The sequence below is a fragment of the Acomys minous genome (assembly GCF_964271855.1).
Source record: "Acomys minous genome assembly, chromosome: 2".
Taxonomy (NCBI): Eukaryota; Metazoa; Chordata; class Mammalia; order Rodentia; family Muridae; genus Acomys; species Acomys minous.
This window is the reverse complement of record NC_140484.1, coordinates 98,296,190-98,320,575: the sequence shown is the minus strand read 5'-3', so window position 1 is coordinate 98,320,575 and position 24,386 is coordinate 98,296,190. Positions and strand designations below refer to the sequence as shown.

Sequence of the window (24,386 nt, the reverse complement as noted above, 5' to 3'; positions counted from 1 at the left end):
ATCTTTTGGGTATGTTCCAAGAAGTGAGATATCTGGGTCTTGTGGTAGCACTATTCCCAGTTTTCTGAGAAAGTGCCAGATTGAGATTCAAAGTGGTTGTACAAGTTTTCACCCCTACCAGCAATGAAGGAGTGTTCCCCTTTCTCCACATGCGTGCCAGCATATGATGCCACTTGAGTGTTTGTTCTTACCCATTCTGAAGGGTGTAAGTTGGAATCTCAGAGTCATATTGATTTGCATATCTCTGATAACTAAGGATCTTGAGCATTTCTTTAAAGTGTTTGTCAGCCATTCGATAGTCCTCTATTGAGAATTCTCTATTTAATTCTGAGTGTCATTTCTTGATTGAGTTACTTGGTTTTGCGGTATTCAATTTCTTAAATTCTTTATGTAGTTTGGATGTTAGCCCTTTGTCAGAAGTAGGGATGGTGAAGATTTTTTCCCAGTCTTTATAATGTTGATTTGCTCTATTGACTGTTTCCTTACAGAAGCTTTTTAGTTTCATTAGATCCCATTTATTGTTGACATTAGAGCCTGGGCTGTTGGTGTTCTGTTCAATAAGTTGTCTCCTGTGTCAATGAGTTCAAGACTCTTCCCCACCTTTTGTTCTAAAATACTTAGGGTGTTAGGTTTTAAGTTGAGGTCTTTAATCCATTTGGAATTTAGTTTTGTGCATGGTGATAAACATGGGTCTATTTGTATTTTTCTATGTGTAGCCATCAAATTAGACCAGCACCATTTGTTGAAGATGCTATCTTTTCTTCATTGTATGGATTTGTCTTATTTGTCAAAAATCATATACAGGGGGAGGAAGTCCCCCTCAGTCACAGTCATAGGGGAAGAGAGTAAGGCAAAAATGGGAGGGATGGTTGAATGGGAGCATACAAGGGATGGGATAACCATTGAGATGTAGTAATATGAATAAATTAATAAAAAATCAAATAGATATGTGGTTTTATTTCTGGGTCTTTGATTCCACTGGTAAATCAACCTATTTCTATGCCAGTCCCATGACGTGTTTATTACTGTTCCTATATAGTACAGCTTGAGATCCTTGATGGAGATTCCTCCAGATCTTTTATTGTACAAGATTGTTTTAGCTATTCTGGATTTTTCCATATGAAGTTGATCTCATATGATCCATCTGAGAAATGATCTTTCAAGGTCTCTAAAGAATAGTCTTGGAATTTTGATGGGAATTGCATTGAATCTATAGATTGATGTAAGATGGACATTTTTACTTATGTTGATTCTCCCAATCCAGGAACACAGGATCTGGATCCAAAGCTGTGGCTCTCTTTTTTCCCTAAGGATGTCCCGGTAACACTCTGAACTGGCCTAAGAAGGATGAAGTGGAGCTGGAACAGGTGAGGTCGTCAGGATCCTAGCTCTAGTCTGGATGCTGGTCCATCTGGGAGTCAGAGGGATGCTTTTCCAAGGATTCAAGTGCTATAGCACTTTTAGATTTCCTAGTGAAATAGCAGCTCTTAAATGCTATTCTGTGAAATAGCTTGTATTTGTTTCTTCAGGGTGAACAAAGGCTATGTGAACATTGAAGAGTGTGAAGGGATTTTCTGGATGCATATCATTGGCTGAAGCTGAGATTGTAGAGTTTCTTTATTTGCACATAGAAGAATTCCAGTTGTTAGGCTGCATGACCACCTCAAAACTGCAGAGGCAGGTGTGGAGATTATGTGTACTGGGGCATGTATACGTAGAGCAGGGAGAGAACTAACCTTACTTCTGCTGGTCTCAAGATTCATATTTTTGGGTTTTGGACATGTCTCAACCTCACTTTAGCTTCTCGTCAGTTTCCTTGATAGAAAGTTTCACTTGCCTCATAGTGAATTAGTTATATAATTAGCCACTCAGTCCTGCATGGACAAGAGAAGAATAGCAGGTTTAGTATTGTAGTTCTGAAATTAGTCCAATCTTTCAGAGAACCTTGGGTGATTCTCTTTCAAAATTTCAGTTCTGGAGTTTATAAATGATGTGTCATTTCTAGTTTTCTTACCCACTTAGTCCCAACACTCCTTTTACAACTCAGACAAATTTGCTTAATATACCTCTACAGTAAGGGATACTCCACATGGGAGAAATAATTGATACCCTAATGACAAATAGAACCTTTGCAAGTGTCCACATGTCATGCCATTGATCACACTATTCTGATAACTCTTCTAATCATCACCTCTTCCTCCATTTATATACCAATGTCTCCAGATTGATCTTTCTTTGTGGATGTTCCACTATCTCTGGGACTGTGTTCTGTACAGTTGTTACTTGATTCTGTCTTAAACACTATCCCTCATGGTTTTGTAATAAACTATAAAGGGGATGGTTGACATTACTAAGTAATTTATTTTGCAACCTGCAAACCATGAGAAAATACCAGTAGGCCTTCATGCTTTTCCAGTACATGTGTGAAACTTACAGAATTTTAAAGGACTAGTGAGTTGCAGGTAACTAGTTTTTGTTGGCTGGCACTGATTCGGTATATAGCTACAGGTATGAAACTCGAAGTAGTCTACCAGAAGAACTCCAACCACATAGAAGAGTAAGCAAAGCCAAGATATCCTTACTTGAGTATCCAGACTCTTCTTCTCTCTTGTTATAAGCTGCACACACACACACACACACACACACACACACACACACACACACACACACACCACCTATATGTGTGCCACTTATGCTGTGCCAACAAGCCCAAAAACTTCATTTGTTCCTCAGAGCAAATATTGATGAATTGCAAATTGATTTTTTGTTGACACATTAGGAGGAGTTTTAGACACTATTTTTTTCTCTTACCAAAGGAAGGGATTTTAGCAGCAAGTGGAGTAGTAGGAAGGTAATGACAAACCTGAGGTTAAGTTTGTAAAAAGAATGGATAATTTCATTGGAGGTGGGGAATTAGAAACATAATTCAAGCAATTTTGAATGTAGAGTGAAATGTGCAGAAAAAAGTTTTACATTTTATTTGTCTCTATTCTGTTTGGGGTCATTGGATGGCAAGGGTATGTCTAGTATATAAAGTATTGGCTCATGTCAATAATGTGAACCCAATAGAAGTCTCATCTACCCAGGTGGTCTCACATCAGGGAAGTAATAGCATTAAGTACCTATGGAGGCAGTAATGTTTCTGCTGTGTGTAATGAGAGATCTGCCACTTGGTAAGCTGACATCCCTATGGAAGATTGCAGGTTTAATTTGCAAATTGTTTCAGAAAGTGCTGGTTGGTGTCTTTGTTATTGGTTACTGACATATTTGGTAAATTCAATATAAGCAGAGAAATAGATATGTCAAATATTTCTTTTATTTCAAGGTTAGAATAATTAGGAGGTTGTCATTAAACCAATATAAAGAACAGAGCTTGGTAACCCAAAACCTAAAACCCATTCAAGCAATCATAAATCAATGAGGAAGGGAATGATTGGAAAGAAGATACCCCTTCATAAGTTCTCAGTTGCCACAGAAAACATGGACATCAATGAGCCTCCATGTATGTGTTAGTCTTAATTGTGATCAGATTCCTGAGACAACTTAAGACACAATTATAACAAATAGGACTTATATAGAAAAGCTTTAACCAAGAAAACAATGTGTCTCTCACAGACTGGTGCTTTGGACTGCAGGACTTTGGAGAAGAGATAATTGGTCAGAAAGTTGTGAAAGTAGAGAGACTGAGCTACATAACTACACTACTCACCTTGAGACAAATGCTGTGTATAGAAACAGGAATCTCTTCCTGATAAACTGTTTCACACCAGCATTAGATATGCTTTCATATTACCAGAGAAGGGCTTTTTGAACACCACAGGATGGAGAACAGTAGATCTGACTTGCCTGTATGCGAGGCTTGACTGAGGGAAGCAGTATGAAGAAAACACCCTGCCAGAAGAACTCTAATCCAGAGTCCACTGTACTACCTATAACCACTTCCTCTGTGGCCTGGCAAGGCCACCTGGCCTAGGTAGAAGTGAGCAACGTTAGGAGGCTTGAATCCATGACAGAAGTAGTCCCTACTGCAAATATTGTGGGGCCCACACGGAGACTGTGCTGCCTATCTAATACATCTGAGCAGCAGGTCTGAAGAGGAGGTTTAGTTCCCCGTCCCACATGGACCTTGTTTGGCTCATCAGTCTCTGTATTGTAATGTGGATAAGCTGAATTAAGTGGCTTAGATGCTTAGACACTTGGGCTGATTGTATATAGTCTGTAGCAGAAATGTAATAAAAAATCTATATTCATCCAGAGTATCAAGAATAGTAAAGAGATCTACTGAATAGAATAAGACTTTACATTTAATAGTTTTTTTTAATAAAATAGGGAATCTCTTTGTAGATAGAATTGACTAAGATAAGCATTCAAATGAGTGCATGTAATGTAAGAATGCATTCTGGAGAAGAGAACGGCAAATGTATTAAAAGGTATGCCTGTCATATCACAGTCCTTGAGTGTATCAATGTTTGTGTTGAGTTGGAGTTTCTAAGTAAAAAATTGAAAGAAGGGCATAGTCTGTGCTAATGATATCTTGGGAGATTTAAAGTTTATCAGGAATCTCAGAGAAGGCATCCATGTCAAAGAAATATATGTAAGGTTAAGTCTAACTTTTGTACAGGCAATTATACAACTCCTGCAGTTGTATGGATAGATCAATCCATAGAACAAAGTATAGGTATTTGTAACATCACTACCTACAGTAAAATAAAGACTTCTCACATCTAGGGAAGCAACTCCATAAGTGAAGGACAGGCAAGTATTGAGTACAGCCTTAAATGAGGTAGGAGACAGGCTGAGGCATTTGATTACATTGTTTGTATGGATAAGAAATAGAGCCACCAAAATATTGGTTCACAGTTCAGTTTTAATCTCCTTTTCATTGTATATTATACTGTATCCTTTAAATTTGATGAGCTTATACCTAGATCTTCTGTAAAACCATCAGATAGATCTAACATTTTCCATCTGAATCATATTTCATGTTGGAATAGTACCTGTTATCATATATGATAGGTGTCAACTCTTACATAAATCTATATGTGCAGCCCTAGCACAGTGAGTCATGAAGACACCTTCCATATTACTCCCTTTTTACTTCAAGGACACTTACAATTAATCACTTAATTGATTATCTTATATATTTAATATTTATTCTAAATAAAGTAAAATTGGTGATCCGTTAATAATGTTATCAACACAAATAAAATTGGAAAAGTCTATTAGTAAGTTCATTTTCAGAAATATACAAAATATTAACATAATGGAAATAATTTTATCTGCTAAAACCCTGCATGCCTTAATTTTTTGAGATCAGGTTTCTCTATATAGTCTTATTTTTCCTGGACTCACTTTATAGATCATGCTAGTCTTGAAATCAGTGATTTGCCTGCCTCTGCCTCTCTGAGTGTTGGAATGAAAGACATGCATCACCATGAGCAGCTGTTAATTTTTATATGTATTTCAAATTTATGGATATTTTGATAACATTCTATTCCTCTCCCTATTCTTGCTAGATCCTCTTCCCTTTCCTACTGTATACATCTTATGTTCTTTCTTTTAAAAAAACCAATAGGAAAAATGCACCAAAAATGCTTCAAAATCAGGAAACAAATAAATCTACTTTTAAAAATAAATCAACATATACACGCAAACAAAAGAAACAACAAACATCATATGATTCCCAAATAAAAGCACACAAATGACCTCTGAAGTTAGTTTTATGTTAATGGGCAACTCCTGTACATTGACTTGTCTTTGAGTGATTAATATATCCGTGATTTTCCATTAGAGAAAACAAATATGCCCTCCCCCAGCATGTATCATTGACAGTTCAGCTGTTGCCTTTTTCCATAATAAAAATATTTATCCATCCATCTATGTATCTATCTATGTATCTATCTATGTATCTATCTATCTATGTATCTATCTATCTATCTATCTATCTATTAAGTTAAAACAAAATCTTTAGTTATTATCAACATAAAACATCTATCTAGACCTAAAAACGTCTTAATCCCTAAACAACTAAGCTTAATTGTAAAACTAAACTATCTTATCTTCCACCTCTTCAGAGCCTTGAGAAGGAATAAAATTGATACCTGAGTATACTGGGGGGCAGGTTAGTAAATTTCCAAATGAGAAGGTGACAGATACAGTTTGCTATGTGAATAGTCACAGAAAACTCTCTATAATGTTGGAGCATCATCTTCAGCTTTTTGGCCCAATATATCTGACAGAAATATTTGTGAAGCAAGAGCTATTGAGGACTTGCTTACCCTGTCTTGGCAGAGTTTGGCTGTTGACTCTGCCTACATTCAATCTTTCTCTTTTTAAGGCAGAATTCTGTCTGTAATAGAAACAAAAACATTTTGCTCCAAATGATGAAATATGTTAGGTTTTGATTAAAATTCAGGATTTTAGACACACTAATATAGGAAAGATGTTTTCTTCAAGGCTGCCAAATACAAATAGCCAGAACACCAAGAATATAACATATATAAAATTCCTTATTGTGTCATAGTTCTTCTTGCTATAGGTAGTTTATTGTATATATGTATAATAATATAAATGTATATGTAAAAATAAAACAATATTTAATAAAAAGGGGAAAAACTTTCACGTTGAAGATGCACAAGACAATCACAGAAAATGAAAGATGTCCAAAGGAGTCAAATAGACCCATTCATTTGCACACTCAAGAATTCCATAATAAGACTAAAATTGAAGGCAAAATATAAGCACGGAGAACTAGTACAGACTGGTGCAAGGCCTGTGCTAGTGGCTTCAGTCTCTGTGAATTGATTTAAGCTTTGATCATGTTGATTTAGATTGATTTCATTGTGTCATTTATCGCCCTGTTTCTGGCCCTATTTTAGCTTCCTCTTTTCTGAGCTCTAGGGCAAGGATGTTATGAAGATTTCTCATTAGTGCTTAGTGTTCTAAAGTCTCTAATTTTCTGTGTAATGTCTGGCAGTGGGGCTCTATATTTGTTCCTACCTGCTACAGATAGACACCTCTCTGATGATAGTTAAAAAGGAAATTATATTTCATAATTCTAGTGACTGTGGCTTGGTTCATTCACTATAAGCTAATATTTACATATAAGGAAGTATATACCATATTTTTCTATCTGGATCTGGGATACCTGTACTAGAATATATTACTTTCTACGTCAACCAATTTGCCTTTCAAATTTACGAGGCCATTGTTTTGAACAACTGACTAATATTCAATTATGCATATGTACCACATTTTCTTTATCAAATCTTCTGTGGAGGAACATCTACGTTGCTTCAATTTATATCTCTTGAAAAAAGAGCAGCAATGAACATGTTTTATCAAGTACCTCTGTGGTGGAATGAATCACCATTTGAATATCTTCCTAAGAGTGGTGAAACTGGAGCTTGAAGAAGAGTGATTCCCATCTTTCTGAGGATTTGACACACTGATTTCCATAGTAGCTGTATGAGGTTGCACTCTAACAACCAAATTAAGAGATTTTCTCTTACTCTATGGCCTAGCTAGCATGAGATGTCTTTTATTTTATTGTTTTTAGCCATTCTGAAATGTATAAAAGGAAATCCCAAAGTAGTTTGTTTGATGTTTTTGTTTGGTTTTTGTTTGTCTGTTTTTTTTTTCTTTTATATTTTCATGATGGCTTTAAATGTTTCTTAGCCTTTTTATGTTCCTTTATTGAGAATTCTTAGTTTATATATGGACACCATTTTACCTTGTCCTTGAGCCTGCTTCTCTTCTGTAATGTAGAAGAAGAGTTATTGTGAAAAGGGAGGTAGTGGGAGGGATATGTCTGGAAACAGATGCCTTCAAGAAAAAGGAGTTTGTAGAAAGAGTGCCAACAACTGGCTGATTTGGGAAGAGACTGTTTATCACTGATAGAGCCTTTTACCAACCCATAAGACCTTTGCTGCCACAAGGACTTGGACAGTTTGAGGAAGTTGTGAGAAATGGGAAATATGTGCATTCTTTTTTCTCAAAGGAGTAAATAAGACAAAATTGCATTGTAAAATGTGAAGAAGCTTCTTGGCAAAACCTAGGTCATGACTTCTTCAAAACTGTACCACTTTGCATTAGTCAATTGTATAATTGAAAGTGGAGCTGGAAATGTCAATGTCTGACACTTTAGGATAGCCTCTGAGCTAGGTATACAGTGAAGGCACTCCTTTTTCCAGTATAGTTGCCTCTCTGAACCCTAGAAATTCTAAGGGGTGTCACATAGCTAACAGGGAAGTTTGTAAGCCCAAACTTTTCCTGGTAGAACCTGTTCAGCAAGCACCTGGGGATTTGGGGGAAAACCCATCCTATACTAAGAGACCTCAGCCTTTAGCAAATGACATTTAATTGACCTGGAAGTTCTTTCCCCACCAAAGGATAATTAAGTAAGGTGATCACCTTCTTTAGCTAGGACTCCATACTACTACATGTAAATGATGCACAAGATGACTGCATGTAAATGAAGTATCCTGGCACCTTTAGCCTTAGCCAATTAGGCAGAAACCCCTCCCTACTGCGCATGATGTGAGGAAAATGTCTCACCAACTATCTCTTCAAAACATTCCCTCTGCTACACATGTATAATTGTTACATACTGTATGCATATATAGATATGTGTAGTCTAAAACATAAATATAGCTTCTATATTCTGTATAATATTATATATGTAGTGTTTTAAGTATTGAACTCTGTGTACTGGAAAGGAACTGGTGTGCTCTTTCTTGTGTAGGCAACATCTCATGCTCTCACCATTCCTTAGGTTCTTGAAATATTTTATGGGTTTTGAGGAACCCTGGGATTTGTTCATGATAAGTTTCTGTGTGTAACCTTGGCTGTCCTGGACTCAGTTGGTATACAAAGCTGCCCTCAAACTCAGAAAGTTCCATCTGCATTTGTCTTCACAATTGCTGGGATTAGAGGTATATACCACCATGCCTGCTTATCGCCTGAGATTATGAGGTTCACTTTAGCATACCAATATCTGTTTTCTTTTTTCAGCTCATGTGTGGAAATTATTTTGGAGAAATATTATGAGTGTAATTTTGAGAATCCTAGAGGGCACAATCTAACAACAAATTTCCTGATCCCTGGCTCATAAAATATTTCTTATTGCTCTTCCACAATAATCCCTGAGTTTTATGTGAAGGGGATATTTTACAGAACTACTCATTTATACCATGTGTATCTTTGTGAGTCTGGATAATCATTTTCTGTCCATTCATCTGCCTGCAAATTTCATGACTTCCTTCTTTTTTAATAGCTGAGTATTATTTCATTATTTATATGTACCACAATTTCTTTATCCAGCACATTAGCCCAACAGAGTTGTTCCCTGAGAGACTCTACCTAATTGAGGATCAAGATAGATAGTGGGGCTCTGGGAAGAGTGCCTATAGACAAATGGAAAAGTAGGGGGGATGGAAGGATCCAGAGGAGTCAGGAGCTCCACCAGGACACAATCAAGAACTGAGTATCTGGGCCAGAGGATGGGGCTGCACTAACTGATTCACCAACTATGGACAATAAATACAGAGAACCTAGTTCCGTGTTCCCATGTCCCTGATGGACAGCTTATTCTCCACATGGAAGGAGCTAGAGAGGGGAATGTCTCTGAAATTAACTCTAGTGCCTGAGATTTTATCATTTCGCCATAACAAGGCAGCCTTGTGGGCACACAGAGGAAGGGGATGCAGGCTATACTGAGGAGATCTCATAGGCTATAGTCAGATGGTTAGGGAAAAGGTACCCACTGTCAGAGGACTAGAGGAAGGGAATAGGGCAGAAGGCAGGGGGACTGGTGGAGGGTGGGTAAGAAAGCATACAAGAGAGGCTGGGGTGACAATCGAGATGTAATGTGAATAATTTATAAATAAGAAGTGCAATCAATCAGAAATAGAATATTTTAAAAAGGAACTACTCTTTTATTGTTTTTCATACTGTATTTTTGTCATTGTACTCTTGTTTTTTGTTTTTGTTTTTGTTGGTGGTGGTGGTGTTAGATTGTCTTTTTTGTTTTAGTTTTGGCATGAAATCTATATGATGGCCTATATAATGACTTGTATTTACAATAGGTATTTTTAGGTATATAGTTGATATTATGGTCCCTTCTGTGGCTTTTTAACATTCTTACTATAACTTTAGCCTATTTCTTCATTCTGTATTTATCCCCCTTCATATTCTACAAATAGATCCCTCCTGTTTTTCCATTTTCCCCATCAGATCACTTGTATCTTCCAAACTATTTTGTTTCCTACAAATAACCTAGGCATGGTTCGTTGTTATTTCCAGTTTCTGCAGTTCATTCTATGTAATATGGAGACTTTAATCTAAGAACTTCAGATAGGAGAAATACATGACACCTGTCATTAAGGGTCTGGGATGCCTCATATGATAGGATATTTTCCAGTTATACTTGTTTATTTAAATTTTTCTTTTTTTTTAAATTAATTTATTCTTGTTACATCTCAATGGTTATCCCCTCCCTTGTATCCTCCCGTTCTTCCCTCCCTCCCATTTTCCCCTTATTCCCCTCCCCTATGACTGTTCCTGAGGGGGATTACCTCCCCCTGTATATGTTCATAGGGTATCAAGTCTCTTCTTGGTAACCTGCTGTCCTTCCTCTGAGTGTCACCAGGTCTCCCCGTCCAGGGGATATGGTCAAAGGTGAGGCACCAGAGTATGTGAGAAAGTAATATCCCACTCTCCACTCTACTGTGGAGAGTGTTCCGTCCATTGTCTAGATCTGGGTAGGGGTTTAAGGTTTACCGCCTGTATTGTCCTTGGCTGGTGCCTTAGTTTGAGCGGGACCCCTATGCCCAAATCTGCCTATCATAATGTTCTACTTGTAGGCTTCTAGGACCCTCTGGGTCCTTCTACTTTGCCTTTCTCCCATGATTCTCTCATCTAGAATCCCACTAGAATGTCCTCTCCTCTGTCTCAGTTTCCTGGTAAGTAAAGGCTTTCGTGTGACATGCCCCTTGGGCTAATATGCAGATATAAGTGAATATATACCATTTGAGTCTTTCTGCTTCTGGGTTAACTCACTCATTATGATCATTTCTAGCTCAATCCATTTATCCACAAATTTCGGGAAGTCCTTGTTTTTAATAGCTGAATAGTATTCCATAGTGTACATGTACCACAGTTTCTTTATCCATTCTTCTATTGAGGGACACTTAGGCTGTTTCCATGTTCTGGCTATTATGAATAAGGCTGCTATGAACATGGTTGAGCAAATTTTCTTGTTGTGTGCTGGAGCATCTTCTGGATATATTCCAAGGAGTGGAATAGCTGGGTCTTGAGGAAGCCCTATTCCCATTTTTCTGAGATAGCACCAGATAGATTTCCAAAGTGGTTGTACTAGTTTGCATTCCCACCAGCAATGAAGGAGTGTTCCTTTCTCCCCACATCCTCGCCAGCATGTGGTGTCGCTTGAATTTTTGATCTTAGCCATTCTGATGGGTGTAAGATGGAATCTCAGAGTTGTTTTGATTTGCATTTCCCTGATGACTAAGGAGGTTGAGCATTTCTTTAAGTGTTTCTCACCCCTTTGATATTCCTCTGTTGAGAATTCTCTGTTTAGTTCCATGCCCCATTTCTCGATTGGGTTATTTGGTTTGGTGGTATTTAATTTCTTGAGTTCTTTATATATTTTGGATATTAGACCTTTGTCGGACGTGGGGTTGGTGAAGATCTTTTCCCAGTCTGTAGACTGTCGCTTTGTTCTCTTTACAGTGTCTCCTGCCTTACAGAAGCTTCTCAGCCTCATGAGGTCCCATTTATTAATTGTTGACATTAATGTCTGGGCTGTTGGTGTTCTGTTCAGGAAGTTGTCTCCTGTGCCAATATGTTCCAAGCTCTTTCCCATTTTTTCTTCTAAGTGACTTAGTGTCTCTGGTTTTATGTTGAGGTCTTTAATCCACTTGGATTTGAGTTTTGTACAAGGTGACAAGTATGGGTCCAGTTGCATATTTTTACACATAGACATCCAGTTAGACCAGCTCCATTTGTTGAAGATGCTATCCCTTTTCCATCGAATGGATTTAGCTTCTTTGTCAAAAATCAAATGACCATATGTGTGTGGATTCATATTTAAATTTTTCATTTTTCTTTATAAGCAAGGATTATTCTATCTATCAATAGTTAATATCAAGTCCTCAGTTAAAGTATAGTTATGTTGTTACCATTTTTTAGGTATTCTGTTTATAATGATAGTGAACATGTCAAACAAATCTCTATGTAGTAAAACAGAGATTTTTAGACATGTGGCATGGAGAGGTATAGTTGAAAAATAAGGGGAACTTATTTTTAGCATTTGATAAATCTCCAGATTGATTTCTCGAGTTACTGAACAACTTTTCACTCCTATCAACAAAGAATGTGTGTTGCCCTTTTCTCACTTTCTCTACAGCATCTGTTGTCAGTATTTGTTAGGCTTTCTCATTCATACTGGCATGAGCTAAAAGTCTTGAATTGTTTTGATTTACCTTACTACATGATGTTATTTTAGCAACAAACTAACAGTGAGGAATAATCTAAATTGGTACTTGTACCAGTAAAAGAATACAGAAGTTCACAGTGTGCTCTTATAAGAACAAATTCATGATGAATCTTGACTCTGATATTGTAGCAGGTTATCCATTAGATATTTGTACAGTCAGTTAATGTTATGAAATATGCTTTCAACTTTTCTTCATCTGGCCATAACTCTGGATTTGAATGAGTTATTGATTAGTGGAAATATCTTAACATTGGGTTTTGAAATTTTTTGATATGGGAGTAGATCAGCACTCATCACTGAGCATGGATTGAGAAGCTTTGTAGATGTGCTTTTATTCTGTGATTGTGTAGTATAGAGAAATGGAGAAATGCTAACATAAGATACAATAGCTACAGATTGAGACATAAGAGATCAGCTCCAGGCATGGAAATAGGGTTGTAAGTCTCCAGAAATACTGCACAAGGAGTATGGGAGATGGTAGTGTGCTGGGACATAATTAAGTATAAAAATCACATTACCTCTTCTGACCATTCCACAAAACAATTTAGAAAATAATGTCTACCCCTACTGATAGGCTAGTTATGAGATTCCAGGTTGACTCCAGAATGTGGTAAAACAATGAGAAACAACAAGGAAAGAATTATTCATGGTTCTTCCTCCAACTTATTGTGGATACCACAAAATATTTTAAATAATGGATATGTAGATAGTAGAGAATAATCTCAAAGAATGAGCCACTTTTGAACTTCTGATAGAAAACTATAATTTTATGGAGATGTTTATCAGTAGGAATATAATCCTTGGAGATGTTTCCATTCTGGAATAGCATGGAAGAATCCAGGTTCACTTATAGGCCCACATAGTTTATCACAATCAAAGACTGAAGTAAAAAGGAGAGTATATATCAACTTCCATTTTTAAGCACACATAAATTAAATATTTTTGCACTGTTCCATTTAATTTATAGGTTGCATTTTAGATATTTATAAAAGCTGCAACTCCTATCATTATTTCTTTTGTTTTGGTGTTGAATTCCACACATAAGACCCTCAGAAATATATTAAATCACAATGATTCCTGCACAATATTTCATGATAATCCTTTTTGCATGGCATGGACTTGTAAGTAGGCTTAATCTTGTATAGATTATAGGAGGGAAATTTCACTGAATCAACTGTAAATTTCCTATGCATAGTAAATTGCTGTGTTCAATTTTATGAAGAAACCAATCAATTTCATATGCGTATTAACTTGTCTTTTGCTGTTCATAATCAGAAAAATCTTCATTTAGAATTGGTATTTATTTCCTACCAATTTCATATCAAATAATTTGTCTGAAAATATCCTATGAAGCTCCCATTTCTCATTTATGCTACAGGCCTAGTGTGTGACAAGAAGCAATAGATGATACAAGATCCAAAAAATAAAATCACTGTGACTGTTGTGATTTACATGGTATCAAAAACAGCAGTTTTGGAAGGAAATTCCAGCACCACATTTTTCTATGTCTATTCCTTGCAATTACCCACATAAATTACTAAAGTCTTTACAAGCTCTCATGAAAGCTATACATAAAACAAAAGGCAATCTTTATATAGAACACAGGTTTCTATGTGATTTTTGCAATTGTGTAATTGCATGTGGTAGACAGAGAAAATGTGGTGCATTTAATATCAGATATAACAGCATAATTTAAAAATTTTTTGAGAATTCCAACCCTAAGAATATATATGTAGGCAAAAAATATTTTGTATACATATGAACACAAAAACACAGAGAGACACAAGTACATTCTCACACATGTATTAGGCATCATAGCTTTAATTGATTTAAAAGACATATAATGTTCATTTCAAACTATAGACTCAGATTTATACTGCTTGCATTTTATTTCAAATCCTTCAATTATACTTTTGCAGGTAAACCCTGTGCACAAAGTATATTGCCTTAATGTAAAAATGAGTCTTTACTTTGGAAAAATAAGAGTTAAATAATTTAACTTGGGATCATACTCAAAACATCAGTAATAAAATACAAAAAAAAAAACCCACATAAACACAACAAATTTCCTAGGTTGAGAAAGTAATGATTGTGTACAGGTGTAAAAGTCCTTCAATGAGCAAATATCCAATGGTGCACACATCAACCAACCTCCTTCATAGAACGAACTGAGCAGATTGGAAAAGGGAGTTGTACATAAGCTTGATAAAGACAGGATCCAGTGACAGTGTGGATTATTCCTCTCATCATACGGGCTGTATTTCACTCATTGTTTTTTGCTGTATAATTTGTGAGATTTGCCCAGGAACAATGTTAGGGTTAAGTTTAGGGTTAACAAAGAGGGCCTCCAAATACAAGGAATTTTACCCTGTAGACCATGACTATTTACAGAACCAGCACATTTGCTTTGATGGTGTCAAATCCTGAGCTACAATTTCCAGATAATTTTTATATCATTAGTGAATAACCTAGGTTCTAGTGCCAACAAATCTGTAGGGATGGAAAGAACAGTGGTTAAAATAGCAGACAATTTATATATTTCTTCTGTGCATAAGAAAAGCAGTACATCTTGGAATAAGTGCACAGAGAATACTTTGATTATGGAATATTATGGTTTTATTTATAATTACTTTTAGATAAATGTAAGTATAAAATATACTTTAACAAAACTTGATTTTTTTTATTTTATTAGATTAATCACACTTTGGCATTCTCTTTTTAAGTGCATCCGCAAATGTTGACAATGTGCAGAGCACTGGTCCCTGCTTAGCTATTCTCATGCCCACCCATGTTCTTCTCTTATTCTTTAAAATAATTTATTCATATTACATCCCAACTGATATTCTGAATCTTGTAACTTCCTGTTCCACTACCTCTAACTTCCCATTCCCCTCCCTCCCTCTTTCACCCTATATCCCTCCCCTAGACCTGTGACCAAAGGAGACCTTCTCCCCCACCATATGACCAGAGCCTATCAGGTCTCATTCAAATAGCCTGCTTCCCCTTCCTCTGAAAGCCACCAGGCCTTACCATCAAGGGGAAGTGGACAAATATGGGGTACCAGAGTTCATCCTCAATCAAGGTAATAAAAATATAGCTGTCCTATTCCACTCCTTGGAATATACCCAGTAGATGCTCCAGAATACAACAGGGACATATGCTCAACCATGTTCATAGAAGCCTTATTCATAATAGCCAGAACATGGAAACAGCCTAAGTGTCCCTCAGTAGAAGAATGGATAAAGAAATTGTGGTACATTTACACTATGGATTACTCCTCAGATATTAAAAACAAGGAATTTCTGAAATGTTTGGACAAATGGATTGAACTAGAAATGATCATAATAAATGAGTTATCCCAGAAGCAGAGAGACTCAAATGGTATATACTCACTTATAACTGGACACTAGCCCAAGGGGCATGTCTCATGAAAGTCTTCATTACCAGGAAAGTGGGATAGAGGTAAGGACATCCTATTGGAACTCTAGGTGACAGAAATATAGGAGATAGGGAAATAGATGGATCCAGAGGGTCCTTGAAACCTACAAGAAGAGCACTATGATGGGCGGATCTGAGCCGAGTAGTTCTGCTTGACCTATGGCACCAACCAAGGACAATATGTGCAGTCATCATCAAACCTCTACCCAGATCTAGCCAAAGGACAGGACATTCTCCACAGTTAAGTGGAGACTGTGGAGTGACTTTCACATGAACTCTGGTGCCCCATATTTGGCCATGTTCCCTTGATGGGGAGGACTGATGACAATCGGAGGAAGGATAGCAGACTACCAAGAAGAGACTTGATATGCTAGCATCATATTCAGGAGGAGTAGTTTCCCCTCAGTCACAGTCATAGGAAAGGAGAATGTGGTGAAAGCGGAAGGGTGGGAGGAATGGTAGTATGTATGTGATGGGATAGCAATTGAGATATAATATGAATTATTTTATTTAGAAAATATACTTACTCCAAAATATATATATAGCTGTCAAATACAAATAGCCAGAACACCAAGAATGAAACATGTACATAAATCATGATTATGTTATGATTCTTCTTGCCATAGGTAGTTTACTGTATGTATCTGTAATAATAGTTAATATATGTAAATTATAACAAATGTTTTTATATATGTATATATAGCTTATATATATACAGTTTCTCTAAAGTACCAGGAGGTTTGTGTAACTTTAGAGACAGCAATGACTCTGAACAAATCACTACTTTAGGCCACATGACAGAGCAGAAATGTTCATAATCTTTTAGAGAAGAAGATAATGTTTTCTTTATCACTTGGAGGAAAATGTAATACAAATAATTTGCAATTCTTCTCTAGCCCATCTATTGTTTTGATTTGACTCAAATAACATTTTCTTGTTTTTGTTATCAACGTCTTAATGCATCTTCTCAATCTTGGGGACAGGTACACAGAACTTTATGTGCATGAATAATGTAAGTTGATGTAGCAATAAAAAATGTGCAGACAAAATTCAGGTAAGGAGATAGGAGCCAAAAAGAAAGTAAAGAGGATATAGAAATATAGAGGGAGGGTAGAACAAAAGGTAGATTATTGCATCTACTGCTCATGTCAAAGCTCTAATTGGCACTCACAATTAAAGTTATTTTTAAATTCAATGGTATTGAATTTTGTATTTCAATGCAAATCATACTCTTGTCAAAAACTAGTCTAATTTTCTCACAATAATATATATTCTAGGTCTAATAAATAGATATGATCCTATATATGAGGTAAAATAGTTAAATAAGGTCTTCACAAATCCCAGAGATCTACAGAACATGGCATTTAAAGATGTTTTTTATTATTCTAAAGATTCTTTGACAGCAAGACAAATTAACTTCTGGCAACACCCAGCCTGCCTCATAGAAGAAGATGAGCATCCAAGAACCTCCTTATGGAGTTGGCTTCAGTTGTGGCAACCCAGACACTGGCCAAAATGCCCTTATTTCTGCCACAGACAGTATTCTGCCTATAATGGGCAAGTATAGATTCAGACAGAGTCATGTGCCAAATTCTTCCAAAACAAGATAAGTCCTCAATAGTTCCTGCCTCACAAATATGTCTGTCACATATATTGAGCCAGAAGGCTGAAGATGATGCTCCAGTGTTAGAGAGAGTGTTGGGTGACTGTTCAGGCAGTCAACTGCGTCAGTCATATTTTTCATTTTGGAAACTGCTAACCTCAACTCCATGTTCACTCAGATTTTTAAGTTTTAGCAGTTCTCAAGTTTCTGATGGGTTTAAAGACCAGATGCTTTAGTCTTGCAATTAAGCTTAGTAGGTTAGGGAGTTAAGATGTTTTTAGATCAAAATGGATGTTTTAAGTAAATTGAGATGAGCTATGATAGATATTAATCTCCATTCAGAAATTTAGATACAACAAAATAGGAGAGACGTTTACTTCATGTTTGCCAAATACAGATACCCAAGTCATTATAAATATTACATTTATATAATCCCAGATTGTCTTGTGGTTTTTTCCTGCTGTATGTAGTTTATTTTACTCATATGTAATAATAGAAATGTATATGTTAAAAAAGAAACATAATAAAAATATTTTGAAAAATGACAAAACAAAACATCATTAACAATGGAACTTAGGTAAATAATCTATTGCTTACTATTCAAGAAAGTAAATGTTGAGACCCCCAAATTTTTGAAATATGAATATAATTCTTAACTAGGAATGTGTTCTAGATAAGTGCATGAATCTAGGTGCATATAGAGAAACAAGATGGTTCTGCTCTGTAACAAGTATATGAGCTCATGTATAAAGTATATGATTCCATTTATGTCTTCTTAGTCATTCTTATGTGTCGTCTTCTACTACGTAACCTGAATGAAATCATATATTAGATATTTCACTCTGAAGCATGGTCAGGTGGAATGTCAGAAGTGGGCCATAAGTAGGTGAGAAAAGAATGAGAATCTGTCACAAATGGCAATCAGTCAGCTTTATGTGTTCAAGATTAAGAGAAAATATATGGCACATACTTATGCTAGTTGGATATCAAAATAAAACAAGAAAAAACTCACAAATAACACAACAAAATGCAGTTTTTGTAGTGGTGTCCACCTTCTGCATCCTGTGACTGCTCTAAAGTGTTATGGATATAACCAGTGATGCTATTGTACAAAAAGATTAATAAACAAACAAGACAAAACAAAACAAACAAATGTCCCTGAAATGTTTTTTCCTTTTTTACCCAGAGTGTCAACTCCATACTGTTTTTTTAGTATAAGGCTATAATTTGTGTCTGTTTAGCTTCTCATGGTTGCATTATTGTCTCATAGGAACCTGTACATTTTTTTCCTGCTGCTGCATTCTGTGTGAGTTCCTATGTATGACAGTTCTGATGGATCTGGGAAGCATTATTTTCTTGAAGTAATCCATCCACTCTGGCTCTTACAAGTTTTATGTCTTCTCCTCCAATTAGATTTGTTATATTTCTTTTTTTAAATACATTTTTATTAATTTATACATATTACATCTCAGTTGTTAGCCCATCCCATGTATCCTCCCATTCCTCCCTTCCTCCCACTTCCCCCCTACTCCCCTCCCCTCCCCTAAGTCTGTGTCTGAGGGGGACCTCCTCCCCCTGAATATGCTCATACGGTATCAAGTCTCTCCTTGGTGACCTCTTATCTTTCCTCTGAGTGCCACCAGGCATCTCCGTCCAAGGGACATGTTCAAATATGGGGCACCAGAGTTTGTGTAAAAGTTAGATCTCCTTCTCCACTCTACAGTGGAGAATGTCCATCGGCTAGTCCGGGTAGGGGTTCAAGGTTTTTACTGCCTATTTTTTCCTTGGCTGTTGCCACAGTTTGCGGAGGGCCCCAGGGCCCAGACTCGCCTGTAGTTTTCCAGGACCCACTGGATCCTTCCATTTCCTCTTTCTCCCAGGCTTCTCACACCTAAAGTTTCAATAGGATGTCCTCCCCTCTTACCCACTATTCTTGTAGGTACAGTTTTTCATGGGGACGTACACCTTGGACTAGTGTCTCGATATAAGCTATCTGGTGCTTTCTCAGAAAAATGGGAATAGGGCTTCCTCAAGACCCAGCTATTCCACTCCTTGGAATATACCCAGAGGATGTACTACTACACAACAGGGACATATGCTCAACCATGTTCGTAGCTGCCTTATTCATAATAGCCAGAACTTGGAAACAACCTACGTGTCCCTCTATAGAAGAATGGATAAAGAAACTGTGGTACATTTACACTATGGAATACTACTCAGCTATTAAAAACAAGGAATTTCCAAAATTTGTGGATAAATGGATTGAACTAGAAATTGTCATAATGAGTGAGTTCACACAGAAGCAAAAAGAGCTAAATGGTATATACTCACTTATATCGAGATTTGTTATATTTCAAGGAAAAGGCTTTATGAAAAAAAAATCCCAATAACAAAGTACCAGTACAATGATTTTCACTCTCTACAAACACACTTGATGAGGTTTCTTGTGTTGATTTCCATTTATTGCAATTACCTAGTGTGTGTTGACTAATATCAACAACATTTTCTTGGTAATGCTGTTTGTGGTGGAGGTGGTTTTTGTTGTTGTTGTTTGTTCATGTTTGTTTTTACTTAGATCTATGACCTATCTAGACTCATGTTCTTGTTTTAAAATTCTTATAGGAACTTATAGGAAAGTAGAGTTAAGAAAGGTGAGGATTTTGGCTAATTTCTGAGATTAAATGGAATATACAGAAGATTCCTCTGTGCTGATCTTGTTTCACTATACGTGTGGGGATCACAGGGTATCACCACAGAAAGTTGCATATTGCTTATATTTTGTATCTAATGTGCAGAAAACAAGAGTTGAAACAGTTGAATTACAGAGGACAGAATCAGAATTTGGGAGGAAGAATATGTGATTCCATAGTATGAGCAGCAATGTTGTCCTACAGCTGTGTTTATTATGCTATTTATTATTTTCAAGATTATTGTATACATATCCAGATAGATGATTCAGTCAACAACATGCTCCCTAGAAAATAAGAGTACCTTAGATTTATTTCTAGAATAAACAGAGTAAACAGCGTGCATCCTGGTATTAGCATGCAATCTCATGACATGAGGTAGGAGTAGTGACAGAGAATCTCCGTGTTTTATGGACCAGTTAGACTCAACTGTTTGGAAAACCTCATTCCTTGCTGAAACACTATTTCAAAAAAACAAGTGATAATGCACATCTTCATCAAACCAGTATTAGATGGGCATGTACACTCAGTATTAATCATGAATATCCATCATCTGGGATTAGAAGCACAATTCTTATATTATGTACAGTTAGCCAAAATCCCAGTAGGGCTAAGGGCAGGACTTATGAATTTTAACCATTATTAAATTGGGTATTGGTGTTTAATGATCTGATGGAAGAAAAGAGTCAGATTTTTCTCAGTGATCACTGAGCTGAGAAGCTACAAATTTTCCAGTAGATGGTGCCATATGCATGTACACATAAGTGCCATAAATGAACTGAGTTATTATTAGAGAGAGAGACAGAGAACTACAGAGCTTCAGATGGAATCTGATAGTGATGATTGGAGAGGAAATCTCATTTAGAGAATAGAGTGGATTTTTCTAAATACAGAATTTTTATGTCAACTTTGAATATTTTATGAATATCAGCTGCATCAAAGAAATGAAAATGAGAGTCACCTGCATTCAAACGTGTGCAACTACTCATAAAAATTTAAATACTCCCTCAGAGCATTGTTGAGAATATACATATATTTTAATAATTTCTTCTATAAAATAAATAATTGTAAATTTATTTTTTATCACAATGTCTTTGTGTGATATTTTTAATGGTAATTTAGTATTTTGGATCAGGTCTTTAAAGCAAAACTTCTTTCAGTGCTAACAGATTATAGTATGGCACACTAATAGATATAAATATATCATGCAGTGCTATAACCCAAGCTTATAATCCTACCAATTAGGTAAATTGACACAGAAAAATATTAGAGTCAGCAGGAAGCTACAGTAGGTAGGCTAGAGTAACAAACAGAAAATTGCAGACAGAAATAGATGTTCTGCTTGAGATACCCACAATATGCTCCCAAGCAGCAAAATACAGTATAAGCAGCCCACTCCCACCCCCCAGCACCACTCATTGGTTTTGTGTACTGTTAATTGGAGCTAGAACTCAAGATAAATTACATTTTTTCTGTCTTCCCTTTTTAATTTTCCTGCATCTGCTACACCACAAAGGGACAGGAAAGAGAACAGTGAATCGGCTGCTCTAGTGGAGATCACCAAGGTTATCAGAAACTTGTATTTTCCATGCCTAATTGTGAGTTCTTTCTCCTGATGGGTTCATAATCAATTATCTATTTTAATATACAAATCTCCCTCCAATCAGAGGCAAACCGAGCTAACAAAATTTTCCTCAGCAAGGGTTTCTAACAGTCAGGCACCTGGCTAGAGTCCAGTTATCAGCTGGTAGCTGATCTAGCCAAAGCCTGACAATAAACTGCTCCAGAGAAAGCAGCCTGTCCCTGATACCTGCAAGAGACTGATCCAATGGAGGCTTATCCCAGACAAGGAATAGGTGATATTCCTCCCTCTCCTGCTTTGAGTCACCTGTTCCTGCTTATTTTGTGTGGCATGTCATTGTGCTTTTGAAAATAAGCATTCCTATAATCCCATTTTGTCTATAATGTCAGGTAAATCACTTGAGTATTATAAAATCAGCTGTTTGTCTGTAGTGCCAGACTAGTTTTCTGTATTTGCATCTAAAGAAAGTTAGCCACCAGATTTCCTTGCCAATCTTTAAAAATGAATCTCCACCACCTAACCAGAATCTTTTCATTAGCACTCAGTTCCCACTAATCATTTATATACAGTATACCAGAAGTGTTTATGCTTGTATGAGTATCTCCTTTCAATCACAAAACCTTTTTCAATGTCATATATTATACATTATCTGGTGATTGGTATGTCCTGTGTAATTGTATCCTTTACATATTACCCTTCCCATGGACTAAATGAGAAGAAAAGAATTCAGGGACTGAGCTGATACTTAATTGAAATATAGTGGAGACAGCTCAACAAAGCATTAGTGGCAATGTAATCATTGCGCACTTTGAATTATCAGAGGAAGATGCTTATTTACATTTTAGTGATGCACTGACAGTAATATTTTGTAAAGTTTAGGTCATGTTGCTTTAGAGGTAGATATAGCAGATGGCTCAGCAGTTAAGGTCCTCTTTATTATTGTGCTCATGCTCCTCCAAAGATGTTTGTTTTTTAATAATTTTGAACAATGATATCACTATGTTATTTTTCATGGACATGAGGAATTAGGCTCACTGAAGTAACTCAATTTTGGATTTGATTTCAACTGTGAGCTTAGCACTAGGAAAAAGCCCATGAGTTCAGAATATGAACTGCTTTCAGGGATATGGAGAAGGCAGAGACCTACAAATTATTCTGATGTTGAGTATTCCTTTTCTGGGAACATATTTCTGAGAGACAATAAGAGAAAATACAGACACAAATTTCTAAAGAGGAATGCTAATAAGAATGGGAGAACCCAAAGGAATTATTGAAATATCTGAACAGATGGTCACTTAATCAAATTCAGGATTAGGATGAATTACACCCCATAGTCATTCTGCACAACCTTGGTAATTTTGCTTTCTCAAAAAGTAAATTTTCTGGTCTTCTGAAGAAATGATCTCAACAAATATTCAATTGATAAATGTCTTACAAGTTACCTTCCTTGGGAACTCACATCCATGATTTAAATCATCTCAATTGAAGTTAATATTCCAATTTACAAACATGAAGAGTTGTATGTGCCCATGAATTTCATGCAATCATGATGACCCCTTCTGAATGAGGAGGAATGTACTGTAATTATTAGTACAGTGAAAACCCTTACTAAGTTTCTACCTTCAGAAGGATTTAAGAGCATAGGAAGATTTGGCTTCAATGTAGCTTTAAGTTTAAGTTTGTATTAACTACAAGGAAACTTAATCTGAATAATGCAGAAGGAATTCTGTGCCTAGGAATGTAACCCAAGGAATTAATATTTTTCGTGGCTTGAAGAACTGAGTGCAGATTTCTCAGATATACAATTGAAATTACCAATGTTGATAGGCACTCATTGGCACAATCTCTCTTATCCCACACTCAGATTCTAGCACATTAACTGTGGATAGCTAACCTATGAATAGGCTGTCTGATAAAATGTATGTGTCCATATTTCTCTGTTGATAACCTGTGATTTGCTACACTGTGTGCTCCATATAGCATGTACTTTATAATCTGAGGAAGGGGGAAGTAAAACTCTTCTCCACTTTAGGCTTAGGCCATCAACATTGGAGGACAAATAACTCTCCTACCCTAACAAAAGCACTAGTTTCTACAGTTTTCCATAATGATGTGCAATAAAGGAAGAATATGGAAATATTAACTGTAGAGACTTAGGATAAATCTCAATGGTACAATGCCAGTGTAGATACATGCAGCCCTAGGTTTTCTCTGCAGTGTTTGAACAGCCAGCCAGGGAGAATATCAATTTACTTTGTCTAGGGGAGACTTTACAGTTTTCTCAGGCTTGTGACTCTAACTCTACTATAGCTAAAACTTAGAAACTAATGTTAATTTGTAATATCTCACAGACAGGTGATAGACAAGCTACTGCCATTGATGACCAAAAATAAAAAGCATCTGATTACTTGGGTGGTACTTTGGAAAAGTTAGGGCTTCATTGGATGGGAAAACTAATTTTTATACTAATTAACTTAATACTAGCATTTCCTGTCTAAGAAACCCAATCATGCTGCCATTTTTTAAATCTCTGTGACATGGAATACTCTTTTTCTCCATGCT

At 36.4% G+C, this 24,386-nt stretch overlaps 1 long non-coding RNA gene across 2 annotated transcripts in view; it reads left to right on the top strand.

The window, feature by feature from the left end:
• Nucleotides 1-24,386, top strand: part of LOC311592787 — a 211,578-nt gene that overhangs the window by 20,044 nt on the left and 167,148 nt on the right. For both annotated transcript variants that reach the window (XR_014777516.1, XR_014777517.1), the window contains exon 2: nt 1,265-1,367. This is a non-coding gene — a long non-coding RNA (uncharacterized lncRNA). The remainder of the gene's footprint in view (nt 1-1,264; nt 1,368-24,386) is intronic.